General features: G+C 45.8%; 1 protein-coding gene across 7 annotated transcripts in view; it reads left to right on the top strand.

The window, feature by feature from the left end:
- Nucleotides 1-15,382, top strand: part of LOC125281827 (NF-kappa-B-activating protein-like) — a 215,375-nt gene that overhangs the window by 114,491 nt on the left and 85,502 nt on the right. For 2 of the 7 annotated variants that reach the window (XR_008957913.1, XM_057308176.1), the window contains one exon: nucleotides 2,770-4,175. The gene's annotated coding sequence lies outside the window, so the exon portion shown is untranslated. Of the gene's footprint in view, nucleotides 1-2,769; nucleotides 4,176-6,581; nucleotides 7,344-12,097; nucleotides 13,047-15,382 lie in introns of those variants that run through there. The other 5 variants (XR_008957911.1, XR_008957912.1, XM_057308174.1 and 2 more) reach the window with 4 other exon arrangements.

Raw genomic sequence — 15,382 nt, 5'->3', positions numbered from 1 at the left:
CTACTTTCTGGAGACAAAGGTGGATCGGAGTGTTGTTCCTACACTGGCTGTTTCTTTATTAACTTGAATTCAAAATAATCAGTATGGTGCTCTGGCTTGGCTTGGGGTGGCCCACCTTGAGCCCCAACACCACAAAGCAGCAGATTCTTTTTACACCAAGCCTTATCTGGTTGTTGTGAGTTTTTAGCTGCGTTCCAACATTCACCAAAAATTGATTCTGACAGCTTTTCCCAGCTCAGTTGCTTCGGGGGAGAGATGGAGCCCTGGAGTTCCCTACTCCACTGTTTTCCATTCTGTTAAAACTTTGACCTCTCCTTTATGGTCTCTTTTCCCTCTGTATATGAATATATTTAAATTTCTTTAATACTAAACAAAATTCCTCTTGACCTTGCATTCCCCAACATCCCTCCTTTACTTCTCAGAAAAAATTTTCTTCAAGGAGTAGTTTCTAATACCCTCCCTCAATGGTGACAAACAAAAATGTCTCCAGACATTCCCTAATGTCACCGGGGTGAAAACTCATTCCAGATTGAGATCCAGTGTATTAACTCAAATTCCGAACATATTTGGATTTAACCTGTTTTCACATGTACTTTTTAATTGTTTGGGGGGTTTTGTTTGGTTGGTCGGTTCTTGTTTTTGTTTGTGTTCTATAGCTCCATGAAATTTTATCCCATGTGTGAATGCATGGAACCATCGCCTCGATTAGGGTACAGGACTCTTCTCTCCATACGAAGAGACTCCTTGTTGTTATACAAACCATTTTCCTAAACAAGTGGCATAAAGGCGAAGAGCATGTGTATACTTCTACCTTTGTATAACAAATGGGAGACACAAGAACGTGTTTTTGTATTTAAATTTGCATAAACAATACGCTGGGTGATAAGTGGGCCTGTGTGGGGCACGGTATTTAAGCGATTCTTTTCATCGAATGTGTTATATTTGGGGATTTTTGAGCTATATCATTATGTTATCACTTCAAAGAATTAAAGATAGTAAATGAAACCAAATAAATGGTATGGTTTCCAACTAGCTTTTCAACAGGTGTTCAGGCCGTAAGAGCAGATGACATATTGAGGCACCTGGCTGGCTCAGTCCGCAGCACATGCAAGTCTTGATCTCGGGGTCACGAGTTCAAGCCCCACATTGGGTGTAGAACTTACAATAAATAAATAAATAAACAAACAAGCAAGCAAGCTACAATTTGGATGAACGTCAACAAAATTATTGAAAAGAAAAAAAGAGCAGATGACATAGTGACTGGACCACATCAGTCAGAGCTGCTATAAGAAAAGTAGAGACATGGAGCGCCTGGGTGGCTCAGTTGGTTAAGCGTCTGCCTTCAGCTCAGGTCATGATCCCTGGGTCCTGGGATCGAGTCCCATGTCAGGCTCTCTGTTCAGTGGGGAGTCTGCTTCTCCCTCTCCCTCTGCCCTTCTCTCGGCTCATGCTCCCTCTGCCTCTCTCTCTCTCAAGTAAATAAATAAAATCTTAAAAAAGAAAAGTAGAGAGAAACAGTGTTCAGAATCAGTAGATTCAGAATTAGACTCGGTGATATCATCTCCATGGGAACACCTGTCTGATTTCTTCCTTTACAGAGACAGTTCCCTTAACAGTCAACTAAATCACGTCTGTGAAACACTTAATAAACACTAGAGACTGTAGTACATGAAGCTTGTACACCTTTCCCTTAACAGCAAAACGTCATTGCCTCACCATCAGGATGGCACAATATAAATTATTACTCTAAGCAGGAATACCACCTCCTTCCTTCCATAAACTCTGCCCAATATCATGAGGTCAGTGCAGATCACACAGCGCAGATGTTTTTAAGGTCATTATCAGATCAAAAGTTAGATTGCATAAAAAATCATGATAGATGATTTTGTTTTCTCACTTACATATACGGATGTCACCTGTGATGTTGATGGGTACAGATGGAGAAGTTACGCTTTTACAGATGTTACATGGTTCCATTTAAGGCTGGACATGAAACTATTTGAATTGACCACTACAATCTCCTTTTAATAAACATTTAAAAAATGGTTTTTCGTTGTGCCTGTGGTTGTTTCATGGTTGTGGTTGTTCCTGTTCTATTACATCGATGTTTAAGCTTGTATTATGTGTTAGATACCATACAGAATGCATGAAAGCTGAAAGTTCAATCTCAGTTCTCAAAGAATCCTAACGGAAAACTTAAACATTATGGGTTGCACACAGAAAGGGACTAGAAAGAAACAATACTTTTTGCTTTTCCTGTAACCCTCAGTGATCTACCTTTTATGAAGTATTAAGTGTTGAGCACAGTGATAGGTGCTTGAAATACATTATGTCTATAATTTTACAAGCTTCAGTTGTGTTCTAGTTTTTCCTAAGTGATAAAGATGCATTGGTGGTTTTGGGTTTTTTTGTTTTTTTTTTTTTTTTTGGTCTTGTGTAATACTATTAAAGTAAGTAAAGAAAAACTTTTTTTTTTTTTAAACAATTTATTCAGGACAAGGACTCAATTTTTTTTTTAAAGATTTTATTTATTTATTCGACAGAGAGAGAGACAGCCAGCCAGAGAGGGAACACAAGCAGGGGGAGTGGGAGAGGAAGAAGCAGGCTCCTAGCGGAGGAGCCTGATGTGGGGCTCGATCCCATAACGCCGGGATCACGCCCTGAGCCAAAGGCAGACGCTTAACCGCTGTGCCACTCAGGCACCCCAAAGTAAGTAAAGAAAAACTTTGATTTTTTTCTTTTTCACGTTAATTTTTTTTTCTTTTTAAGTAGTCTCCGTGCCCAGCGTGGAGCCCAGCCCTGGGCCTGAACTCACGACCCTGAGACCTGAGCTGACACCAAGACTTGGACGCTTAAGGTACTGAGCCACCCAGGTACCCCTTCATCTTCATTTTTTAAGTAGTCTCTGTGCCCAATGTGGGGCTCAAACTCACAACTCCGAGATCAAGAGCCCAAGCTCTACCGACTGAGCCAGCCAGGTACCCCTCATTTTAATTTCTAAAACCTGTAGCAATCTACAATCCTCTGCATTTATATTATACACTGTGTTAGGAAGGAAGATTTTTTTCTCTATCCTGGAAGATCCTTCTGGCTGGTCTAAGAATGAAATTGACATCAGATAGTTTAACAGAAGAAAATGAAATTCAATTATGTACATACAGGGAAGCCACATACACATGAGCGATTCCAAAGAGAGGCAAAATGAGGTATATAAGTCATGGGGGACTAAGTAGAAAGGGGATAGGGGTCTGGGGTTTTCAAAGGAAGGAAGATGAGTCACAGAAAGAATGGAAAGAGTAAATGTTTGGTAAACAAAATGTTTGCTGGACTATCCAGAAACAACAAAACATACCTTGCAAGATTTCTCCCTTGTCTGCCATATCTAGTTCATATTATATTGATGTATGATAATAGCTCCCTTCCTCGAACAGTACCTCTATCTAACTTCTTTTAGGCAGTTAGCACGGAGGCAAAAAAGAAAAACTTATTAAGGCTTCTGTTTCTTAAAAATAACTACCTAAAATAATCCACATGCCAATGAGACACATGGCCGGGGGTGGGCATGGGGCAGAATTTGCTCCCCTGCGCCGCCAAACCTAGAACGGCAAAGAGAAAGTTCTTTTCCCTCCACTACAGTACTCTGAGTCAAGACGACGTCCTTTTCCCCGTGGGCCACTGTGGCAGGTAAAGGAGCCTCCAAGGCAGAGATGGCGGGCTGAGGCCAGGATCCTGAGCACACTTGGAACGCTCACGTCAGTGGACAGCGAGCCTGCCCCTGCCGCTGGCACACTTGGGTCCACCGTTGAAGACAACATCATTCTCGCCTCGCCCCAGAGGGATACCGAGACACCCCCCGCCCCCCGCCTCGGGCCGAGCTGGCTAGTGTTACTTGAAGTGACTAAAGGCAGAGAAGTTGACATTCCTGTCCCTCCCAGGAAGGAGGCGGCCATCCTCCGGAACAGGCGCCTCAAACCACCAGGCACGATGGGCTGCCCCACTGCCGCTTCTCTCCTGGCAGACACCTGGTGAGGACACTGCCCGGAAAGAAGGGAGAAGCTTCCAGTTCCGGGGGAGACAGATCAGAGAGGGTCCGCTGAGGAGGACTGCTGTGCTCCGGGGGAAGGCAGCGCGATCACCCTGACCGTGAGGAGGAAGACGTGCCCTCTGCTTTGCTGGTAAGCACCCGCACAGTAGTAAAGACGGGAAAGGTAAGACAGCAGTGCCAGCGCGGGCCTGGCTGTTCCCCCCAATGCGCACGTGTACACACACACACAGACCCAGGCCCAGGCTTTCCTCGAGGACCTGATCCAGGAGCCAAGTGGAAAGGGGCTGCGGGGCTCCACGGGGGAATGTGCTGGGGAGGCAGCTCCACTCACGGGGGCTGGACTCCAACACCAGGCCGCCATAGTAGGAGAGACAAAAAGCGGCCTCACGATTAGTGTGGGAGGGGGGACTTGTCCCCACAGGAGGCTTTACCCTGCTTCACGTGGCCCTTGGTGACCGGGACGTTCCGGTGCGGAGGGCTGCCCCACCGAAGGCAGGCCTCACGCCGACCCAGGCCGGCCCAATGCAGAGTGTCCGCCGAGGCCTCTCCCTTTCGGTCGCCTCACTTCCCCTCTCCCATCTTAGTATTTGGTCCTTCTGCTGCAGGAGCACGTGGGCGCAAAAAGCCAGTGTCTTGGAGCTCATTCTGGGGGGGACCCAGGTTTCCTGGAGGTCACATCTGCATCAGCATAGCCAAAGCACAAAGCGGCCGACTGAGGTAGAGGCTGACGCTAGTTCCCTGTTTCCAGCCCTGGTTTCGTAAAACAGCTCTTCCCGTGTGTGCAAATAGACGGAGGGCTCCGTTCGTATTTTCTTTGGTGAAATACTGTATGAGCTCATACACATGGGGAACCTTCAAAGAAAAAAACAAAGCTCCTAGAGAAAATGATGAGATTTATGGTTACCAGAGGGGGTGGGGATGGGGAATTGGATGAAGGTGGTCAGAAGGTACAAATTTGCCCTTAAAAAAAATAAGTACTAGGGCACTGGGGTGGCTTCAGCTCAGGTGATGATCCCAGGGTCCTGGGTTCAAGCCCCACATCGGGCTCCCGGCTCAGTGGGGAGTCTGCTTCTCCCTCTCCCTCTGCCGCTCCCCCTGCTTGGGCTCACTCTCTCTCAAATAAATAAATAAAATATATTTTTTTAAAAAGTACTGGGGCACCTGGGTGGCTCAGTCATTAAGCGTCGGCCTTCAGCTCAGGTCATAATCCCAGTGTCCTGGGATTGAGCCCCACATCAGGCTCCCTGCTCAGCAGGGAGCCTCCTTCTCCCTCTCCAACTCCCCCCTGCTTGTGTTCCCTCTCTTGCTGTCTCTCTCTGTCAAATAAGTAAAAATAAAATCTCTAAAAAAAATAAGTACTGAGGTTATAATACACAACCTGCCTATAGGCCCCACTGCTGTAGGGTATTTATGGAAGCTGTAAGAGGGTCAATCCTAAGAGTTGTCACCACAAAGAAAAGAACATTTTCCTTTTTCTGTGTTTGTTTGTATCTCTAGGACACGATGATGGTAACTGAACTTACCGTGGTAATCATTTCACAGTAGGTGTGAGTCAGATGGTCATGCCGTACACCTCAAATGTATACAGGACTCTGCGTAACTCATGTCTTCATAAAACTGGGAAACATTTCTTTGAACATTCCAAGTGCTGTAGAGTTTGGAAATGGATGAGAACATTTTGTGTTTTTCCCCATTTGTGTCTTGTGGCTCCTTTTCCCTTCAGACCCCGACTGAGAGAGCACAGTGCAAGCCCGAGGAGGCCAACATCAACTCACCCAAACTTCAGGCTACCTGTTCCTCCGAGCTTGCTTTGCCTGCTCCACAAAGCAGAGAGGCGTGGGCCTGCCCAGCCCTGGCCACACCTGACTGAGCCCAGCCCCTGGTCTGGGGGCCTGCTTTCTTGGCTGCCTGTCTGGCCTCCCCAGCTCCACTCCTGCAGCCCCTTTCCGTCCCATAAATTACACTCTCCATGACTCAAAGCTAATAAACCCACCCGAGTTTTCTTTTTCTCTCTTTCTCATTCTCTTTTTAAAAGATTTATTTATTTATTGAGAAACAGGGAGAGAGAGCATGCACATTTGCACGGGGATTGAGCAGAGGGAGAGAGAGCAAATATGGAGCAGGCTCCCCGCTGATTGAGGAGCCCCATGCGGGGCTCCATCCCAGGACCCTGAGGTCATGACCTGAGCCAAAATCAAGAGTTGGTCACTTAACTGACTGAGCCACCGAGGGGCCCCTTTCTTTTTTCTTTTTCTTTCTTTTTTTTTCTTTTTAAAGATTTTATTTATTTGACAGAGAGAGACATAGCGAGAGAGGGAACACAAGCAGGGGGAGTGGGAGAGGGAGAAGCAGGCTCCCCACTGAGCAGGGAGCCCGATGTGGGGCTCCATCCCAGGACCCTGGGATCATGACCTGAGCCGCTTAAGGGCTGAGCCACCCAGGTGGCCCCAGGCGGCCCTTTTCTTATCTTTTTGTTGTTGTTGTTGTTATTTTCAAATTATCCTTTGCTACAATTTAGGCTTTTCTATGATTTTAGACAATCACCCCTTGATCTTGTTGAGCCACAAATTAGCTGGCACTGACTGAGCCAATGGAAAGTCTTTCGAATTACCACGTGAAAGAATCCAGCCTGAGGTTAGTCATCCCCCCCACTAGTGACAATTTCCGTACAATGTCTTCATAATAGGACCACAATAAGGAAGATCAAAATCTGAGGTGTTAGAAATGTCTCAATAGAAAACATTGACTAATGCATTTGGTAGTTAAAGAATTTTGAATGTGTGTGATATCCCCGAGGCATAATTAATTCTCACCTAACATTTCCACCTTTGTGAGGTGGGTGGAACTTTGTTGGAAATTGTTTTTGTAGTCTGTTTCCTGTAGTCTTCAAGGTACTTTTCGCTGTCTTAAGAATTAAATTGACGTGAGACAGATTAACAGGAGAATCGAAATTCCATATAGAGGGAGAACCCACATAAGCATGAGAGATTCCCAAGACAGTCAGGCAAAATGAGGTATAAATGTCTTTCTGGACTAAGGAGGAGGAGTTAGGAGTCCAGGGGCTTCAACGGGAAGGAGGACAATTCACAGGAAGAATAGAAGAGTAGGGGCGCCTGGGTGGCTCAGTCGTTAAGCGTCTGCCTTCGGCTCAGGGCGTGATCCCAGCGTTCTGGGATCGAGCCCCACATCAGGCTCCACCGCTGGGAGCCTGCTTCTTCCTCTCCCACTCCTCCTGCTTGTGTTCCCTCTCTTGCTGGCTGTCTCTCTCTGTCAAATGAATAAATAAAATCTTTAAAAATAAGAGTAAATGTTTGGTAAACAAATCTTTATGGATCATAGAGAAACAACAGGACAAAGAGAATTGTAACAGACTTTGCTAACTTCCTCCCTGTTGCCCCTAGTTCAGATTATAATGTAGTTGTCTATGGTGATCGCTCCCTTCCTGGATCTGGTCCTCTATCTAAATTCTTTTAGGCAGTTAGTGGGAAGGTCTTTTTTCCCCAGCCCTAAATTCCATATATTCTGTTCTGTGTTTTTTTCCTAAAGTTTTTAAATTTTACATTTAAGTCCATGATGCATTTTGAGTTGATTGTTGCATAATATATGAGGTCTAGTTCAAGGTCAGTTTTTTTGCCTATGGATGTCCAGTTGCTGCAGCATCATTTGTTTAAAAGTCTATCTTTCTGGGACACCTGGGTGGCTCAGTCGGTTAAGCAGCTGCCTTCAGCTCGGGGTCCTGGAATGGAGTCCCGTGTCAGGCTCCTTGCTCATCCGGGAGCCTGCTTCTCCCCCTGCTTGTGCTGGCTTTCTCTCTCTTTGACAATTAAATGGATAAAATCTTAAAAAAAAAAAAAAAAAAAAAGGTCTGTCTATCCTCTATTGAATTGCTTTTGCAGCTATGACAAAAATCATTTGAGCATATTTGTGTGGGACTGTGTTTGGGCTCTCAGTTCTGTTCTATTGATCTCTGTTTCTTTCCTCCTGCCAATGCCACACTTTCTAAATTTCATTCAGTTTATTCATAATAAAACTTAACATCTGGTAGAATAATTCCACCCCTTTTCATTTTTTTCCCCAAATTCTTTTAGCTCTGGGGTGCCTGGCTTGCTTAGTTGGTAGAACTGCGACTCTTGAAATCAGGGTCATGAGTTCAAGCCACACATTGGGTGTGGAGCCTACTTAAGAAAAAAAGTTCTTTTAGCTCTTCTAGGTCAATTGCTTTTCCATATAAATTTTAGAATGTGCTAGCCTGTGTCTGCAACAAACATTGCTGGGATTTTTATAGGACTTCCACTAAATATACAGATCAATTTAGGGGAATTTGGGGGTTACTGTTTTACTTTCATGAGTCATTCATTCATTCATTCCCTGACCATTGTGGAAACTATGTGTTTGATAGTCTGGATTTTCTGTTATTTTCCCCTAAACATGTTATGGGTTGTCTTAGCAAGCAGTTACATTATGGACAGATTTTATCCTTTCTAGCACATGTCTGTTTCAGTTTTCCTTTTGTTTCTAGGGAGACTCTCTTGGTCCATGTATGTACTCTTTCATCCTAAAATGCGACCTTTCTGTGGTTTCACATCTTTTCACCTTCCAGTTGTTGCTCTGCCCCTGCACTCTTTGGATTTTAACCCCACATATGTACAATTTTAGAGTCTTTCAAGAATTTGAGAGAAGTTTATATGCACATTTGAGAACTCCCCGTGGAACCTCCCTTTCCTAGTGTATTCTCTACATTCATAGGCAATCTAGCACCGCTGAACGCTGTCCTCTGCCTGCAAAGGCCATAGAGACTGCAGCTTCCGCTCACTTTCTGGGGCCACATGCCATGCAGCCTGGGGGTTATTTCAAGGCAACGAACCTGCTAGATGTGGGAGTAACCTATAATGTTTCCCTTCTTCCAATGGCCTGATCCCCTTCAATTTCTACCCTTTAGGTCACTCTCCAATGCCTGCAAACAGTTTTTCATTTTTTGCCAGAATTTATCATTTTTTGGCACACAGGTTAGTTGGATATAACCTAGTCCACCATTATCCCCTTCGTTCTTTTATTCCTTGTTAATTTTAAATCACCAGATTTTTTAAGAAGTTGTCCTGTGGGAGGTATATTTTTATACATTTACCTAAAAAATTTTTTTCTAATCACAGTTGTTCTGCTGAAAAATATTTTAAATCTCCAGTGGATAATCCTCCTTTCCGTCCCAAATTAAATTGATCAGACCACTTCAGAGGAAGAAAGGATCAAATGCTTTTTTTTTTTTTTAAGATTTTATTTATTTTGGGGCGCCTGGGTGGCACAGCGGTTAAGCGCCTGCCTTCGGCTCAGGGCGTGATCTCGGCGTTATGGGATCGAGCCCCACATCAGGCTCTTCAGCTATGAGCCTGCTTCTTCCTCTCCCACTCCCCCTGCTTGTGTTCCCTCTCTCGCTGGCTGTCTCTATCTCTGTCAAATAAATAAATAAAATCTTTAAAAAAAAAAAAAAGATTTTATTTATTTATTTGACAAAGGGAGAGCACAAGTAGGCAGAACAGTAGGCAGAGGGAGAGGGAAAACCAGGCTCCCCGCTGAGCAGGGAGCCCCACATGAGGCTTGATCCCAGGACCCTGTGATCACAACCTGAATCAAAGGCAGACACTTAACCAACTGAGCCACCCAGGCGTCCTAAGGATCAAATGCTTTATACTTTGATTGCTTAGACTTGAGAAATGTGAGCTTTCCCTCTGATGGTCAGACTCTTTTGGCGGCTTGTAATGGATGTAAGCACAATAGCAGTATTTTTTACCTTTCTATTTCTAATAATTATTGCAGAATATCTAGATGGACAGGCTGGCAGAGAATCAGAAACACTGCATTATTACTCCAGTTCTTTTTCCTCCCTAAGATGCATTTTATTATTTTTAACATTAATTTATTATTTTTAAAGATTTTATTTATTTATTTGAAAGAGGGAGAAAGCACAGAGGGAGAGGGAGAAGCAGACTCCCCATGGAGAAGGGAGCCCGATGATGCAGGGCTCAATCCCAGGACCCTGAGATCATGACCTGAGCCGAAGGCAGACGCTCAACCAACTGAGCCACCCAGGTGCCCCTTAATTTGTTTTTTTTAAGTAGGCTCCATGCCCAGCATGGAGCCCAAGGTGGGGCTTGAATTCATGACCCTGAGATCCAGACCTGAGCTGAGATGAGGAGTCAAACACTTAACCAACTGAGCCACCCAGGTGCCCCCTAAGAGGCATTTTAAAATAAAGCAAAGAAATGAAGAAAAATCCCTCATTGCTCTAGTTCTTATCTAAACTGTCCTAAATCTGCACTTGTAGAGTCTTTCAACCCTCTGTCTTGTTTTTATGGTGTTTCTTTCTTGTATCATTGGACTTTATGTGCTGTTGAGGCAGACGTTTCTAAGCAGAGGTATAAGATGATTAGTTCCTTCCGCAGCACAGTATGTCACAGAAGTGACGATATTTTAGAAGAGTTTCAGGAATAACTAGTAATTTTTCAAAGTTCTAAGTCAGGCATTGAAAGGAACATATTCTTTTTTTTTCCTCCAAACTTCCCAGTGTCCTTATTTCTCGGAGCTAATTGCTCTGTGCAAGCACTTAGGAAATCTACACAAAGAATACACATGTCTATGGCAGTCCTGTCGGCCTGGATGCAATTTCTTAAGGGACCTCTGCATACCTGAGCATTGTCTCCCCCTTTGAGCTCAAAGTCGGTGCTCAGGGAAACATGCAGAGAAGGACAGCCCCAGCCCCTCCCAAAAGGGGACATGTGGTGGAGGAGTGGCAGGCCCTGAAGAAGTCTGAAAGCAGACGCGCACGGCAGAGCTGTGCAGGATATGGTATGATTGTTGTTGTTGTTTTAAGATTTAATTTATGTATTTGACACAGAGAGAGACAGCCAGAGAGAGAGGGAACACAAGCAGGGGGAGTGGGAGAGGAAGAAGCAGGCTTCCAGCGGAGGAGCCTGATGTGGGGCTCGATCCCAGGGACCTGGGATCACACCCTGAGCCGAAGGCAGACGCTTAACGACTGAGCCACCCAGGCGCCCCAAGATACGGTATGATTGTTGAATCTGATCCAAGTCGTCTTGGATTTGGATCAAAATCAGAAGAAGTGCTTTCACAGAAGAGCGTACCCGAGTGCTAGCAGTTTCTGGGTCAAGCCCGGCAGCGAACACAGGTGCTTCTTGAGCTGTAGGCAGGTCTGCCGCAGGGCCGGTCCGAAAGACTACTTCGGATGCCAGATCGTGGATGACCAAGTTCACTGCCACAACTGCTCCAAGCCAAAGTGCCCTTTGGCGGCCACCTGGAATCAGGTAACCGCTTACCCATCTCGAAGCTCACTTCCCAATTCCATTTCCCCACAGGAACCTGCTTCTTGAGAACTTCATTTAAGGAGCTCACCAGGAGGGACGCCCGGGTGGCTCAGTCGGTGAAGCATCTGCCTTTGGCTCAGGTCATGATCCCAGGGTCCCGCCATCGAGTCCCGCGTTGGGCTCCCTGCTCAGCAGAGAGCCTGCTTCTCCCTCTGCCTGTCGCTCCCCCTGCTTGCATGCTCTTTGACAAATAAATACATAAAATCTTTAAAAAGGGGGGGAGCTCACCAGGACATTCCCAGGTCTGGAGCCAGGCCTTGATCTATTCTCTTTCCGACAAGAATGTTGCTTGTGTCTCACTTTAGGGTTAAGCAGATTGAAACCCCCTCTTGCTGACCCTGAAATCAGCAGTCCTCAGCAGGGCAAGTGTTATTTTGTAATGCTGGCCATTTACCTTGTAAACCTGCTGAAGTCCCATCATCCTGGGGAATATTCCAGGCTTTCTTTTTGCGAGCTTGGTGTCTGCAGCCCACATCCTGTAGATGGGTTAATTTGGTTATTTATAGCATGTAAGCAAGGGACAGCCACACTTGGTTGGCTCTTGAAGTGAGAAGGTTTTACATAGTGAAGCACCTAAATTGGCCCAGAATCCAAAGGATTTCCTTGTGTGATAGCATCAGGGGCAGAACTGGAAGGGACGGCATCCAACCTGGTTGTGTGTTCTGCTTCCTTCCAGGTGGAAGAACTAGTGCAAGAGGAATCATTTGCATATTATGACCACGTTCTCCTCCAGTCCTCCTTGGACCCGATGGGAGTGTAGCGACTTGCTCCCGTCCAGGCGGCCAGCATGATGGAAGAGCCAAGCTCACCCTGGGAAAGGGTGTCCGCCACGGTTATGCCTTCTGTATTCTGTGCCGACCCACCTCCCTTCCAGTCCCTCCAGACAAGATGACCGTAGTATGCCAGGATGTGTGAACTTGACAAACCAGAAAAAGAAAGTCTCTTCATTTTAGTGCTTATTTCAACAGATGTTTAGGCTCTGGGCACCGTTCTAGGTTCTGGGAATAAACTGTCAAACAAAAGACACAAAAACCTCCGCCTGCATGGAACGTGCCTCTACTGGTGGGGATGCAGGTGGTAAGCCAAGTAAATAAGGGTACGATGAGGTGCTAAGAGCTAGAGGGAAACAAATGGAGCAGGGACATGGTGTAAAATGTTTCCAGGAGAAGGGTAAGAGATGAAATTTTAGTGAGGGTGGGCAATTAAGAGCCCCTGGTGAATTTGTTTTGAGTGTAGGCCAGAAGAAAGTGAGAGAACAAGCCTTTACAGATATCTGGGCCGGGGGTGGGGGTGGCGTAGGGCTTTCCAGGCAGAGGGAAGAGCTAGGTAATTTCTACCCCTGAGCATAGCATGGAGATCATGGGTAACAAACGAAGAACCCTATAAGCCACCTCGATGTTGCTTCCATGGCACAAATCTTTGCTCAGTCAATGAGCCCTTTAGCACAGTCCCCAGATCTAGGGTCAGAAGCCTCCCCAACACAGCATGTATGAATTCGCCACTGCTGCCGTAGCAAATGACCACAAACTTTGTCACTTAACACAAATTTCTCATCTCCCGGTTCTGTAGGCCAGCAGTCTAGGTAATAAGTAGCTTTGCTGGATCCTGTTTACAGTGTGACAGAGGTAAAGTCCTGGTGTGAGCAGGGCTGTCTTTCTTTCTGGAGACTTGGGGGATGAATTCACTGCTAAGGTCATGCAGGTTTTTAGCTAAATTCGTTTCTTGTAGTTTGGGGATTGAGGACCTCCTTTCCTGTTGTCTGTCAGCTGGAGGCAGTTTTTGCTTTTAGAAACCTTCTTCTCATGCTTTTTTTTGTTTTTTAAGATTTTTATTTATTTATTTGACAGAGATAGAGATAGCCAGCGAGAGAGGGAACACAAGCAGGGGGAGTGGGAGAGGAAGAAGCAGGCTCATAGTGGAGGAGCCTGATGTGGGGCTCGATCCCAGAACGCCGGGATCACGCCCAGAGCCGAAGGCAGACGCTTAACCGCTGTGCCACCCAGGCGCCCCTCTTCTCATGCTTTTTGTGCGGCCTTCCTTCCACAACAGCTGGTGGCGTCCCTCTCACAATCTGAATCTCCCCCACTGTTCCTTTTGCCACAAGTCTGTTGCCTGTAGTCAGGTGAAGTTCTCTGCTTTCTATTATAATTCTTTTTTTTTTTTTAAAGATTTTTATTTATTTGAGAGAGAGAGAGTGAAAGAGAAACAGAGAGCATAAGAAGGGGGAGGGTCAGAGGGAGAAGCAGACTCGTCTCTGAGCGGGGAGCCCGATGCAGGACTCAATCCTGAGACTCTGGGATCATGACCTGAGCTGAAGGCAGTCACTTAACCGACTGAGCCACCCAGGCACCCCAAACTCTCTGCTTTTAAGATCCTTGTGTGATTAGATTGGCCCCACCCAGCTAACCCAGGATAATCTCCCTATGTTAAGGTCCATAACCTTAATTATATCTGCCAAGTCCTTTTTTTTTTTTTTTTAAGATTTTATCTATTTATTTGAGAGAGAGCACGAGCTGGAGTGGAGGGGCAAGGGGCAGTGGGAGAGGGACAGGCAATCTCAAGCAGACTCCCTGCTGAGCACAGAGGCCAATACAGGGCTCCATCCCAGGACCCCAAGATCACGACCTGAGCTGAAGTCAGACCCTTAACCAACTGAGCCACCCAGACGCCCCTGCCAAGTCCTTTTTTGGTATATAACGTAACATATTCACAGGATACAGGGATTTGGGCATGGACATCTCTGGTCAACTATTCCATCTACCCCAAGACACTCCAGAGAGTGGCACTAGCAGGCATAGGAAGAGGGGATGAAACTTGTTTGCCTTCCCTGATCCAGATAATGACAGGGAATTCAGGCCTTTCACATCCATACAGCTAGACTTTGGCTCAGCCCATTGCACCTTGTGTGTTAGCTTTCTTTCCTCTTTTTTAAAGATCTTATTTATTTATTTATTTATTTATTTGTTTGACAGAGAGAGAGAGACAGGCAGCGAGAGAGGGAACACAAGCAGGGCAAGTGGGAGAGGAGGAAGCAGGCTTCCAACGGAGCAGGGAGCCCGATGCGGGGCTGGATCCCAAGACCCTGGGATCACGCCCTGAGCTGAAGGCAGATGCTTAACGACTGAGCCATGCAGGCGCCCGTGTGTGTTAGTTTTCTATTGCCATGTTAACAAGTTTCTATTTCCATGTTAACAAATTACCAGAAACGTAGCTGCTTAAACCAACTGAAATTTATTATATCATAGTTTCTTTGTGTCAGGAGTATGGGCATAGCTTTGCTAGGTCCCCTATTCAGGGTCTCACAGCCTGTCATCAAGGTGTCAGTCAGGCCATGTTTTTATCTGGAGTCTTGACTAAGGAAGCATCTACTCCCAAACTCATTTGAGTTGTTGGCAGAATTCATTTCCTTGTGGTTTTAGGACTAACGTCCCTATTTGTTAGCTGCCTATCTGCCAAAGGCCACTCTCAGCTTCTAGAAGCTGCCTGAAATTCCTTGCTGTGGGGCCCTCACCATAGGCAATCTCACATCATTGTAGCTTACTTTCTCAGAGCCAGCGAGGGAAGTTTCTCTCTCCAGTCCGCTAACATATGTAGTCTTTTTTTTTTTAAGATTTTATTTATTTATTTGACAGAGATAGAGACAGCCAGCGAGAGAGGGAACACAGGCAGGGGGAGTGGGAGAGGAAGAAGCAGGCTCCCAGTGGAGGAGCCTGATGTGGGGCTCGATCCCAGAACTCCGGGATCACGCCCTGAGCCGAAGGCAGACGCTTAATGACTGAGCCACCCAGGCGCCCCGACACTAAATAAAATTTTTTTTTTTTTTTTTTTTTTTTTTTTTTTTAAAGATTTTATTTATTTATTTGACAGAGAGAGACAGCCAGCGAGAGAGGGAACACAGCAGGGGGAGTGGGAGAGGAAGAAGCAGGCTCATAGCAGAGGAGCCTGATGTGGGACTCGATCC

Source organism: Ursus arctos, unplaced genomic scaffold (assembly GCF_023065955.2).
Source record: "Ursus arctos isolate Adak ecotype North America unplaced genomic scaffold, UrsArc2.0 scaffold_61, whole genome shotgun sequence".
NCBI lineage: Eukaryota > Metazoa > Chordata > Mammalia > Carnivora > Ursidae > Ursus > Ursus arctos.
The sequence above is the reverse complement of the archived record's forward strand: the minus strand, read 5'-3'. Positions and strand labels throughout refer to the sequence as shown.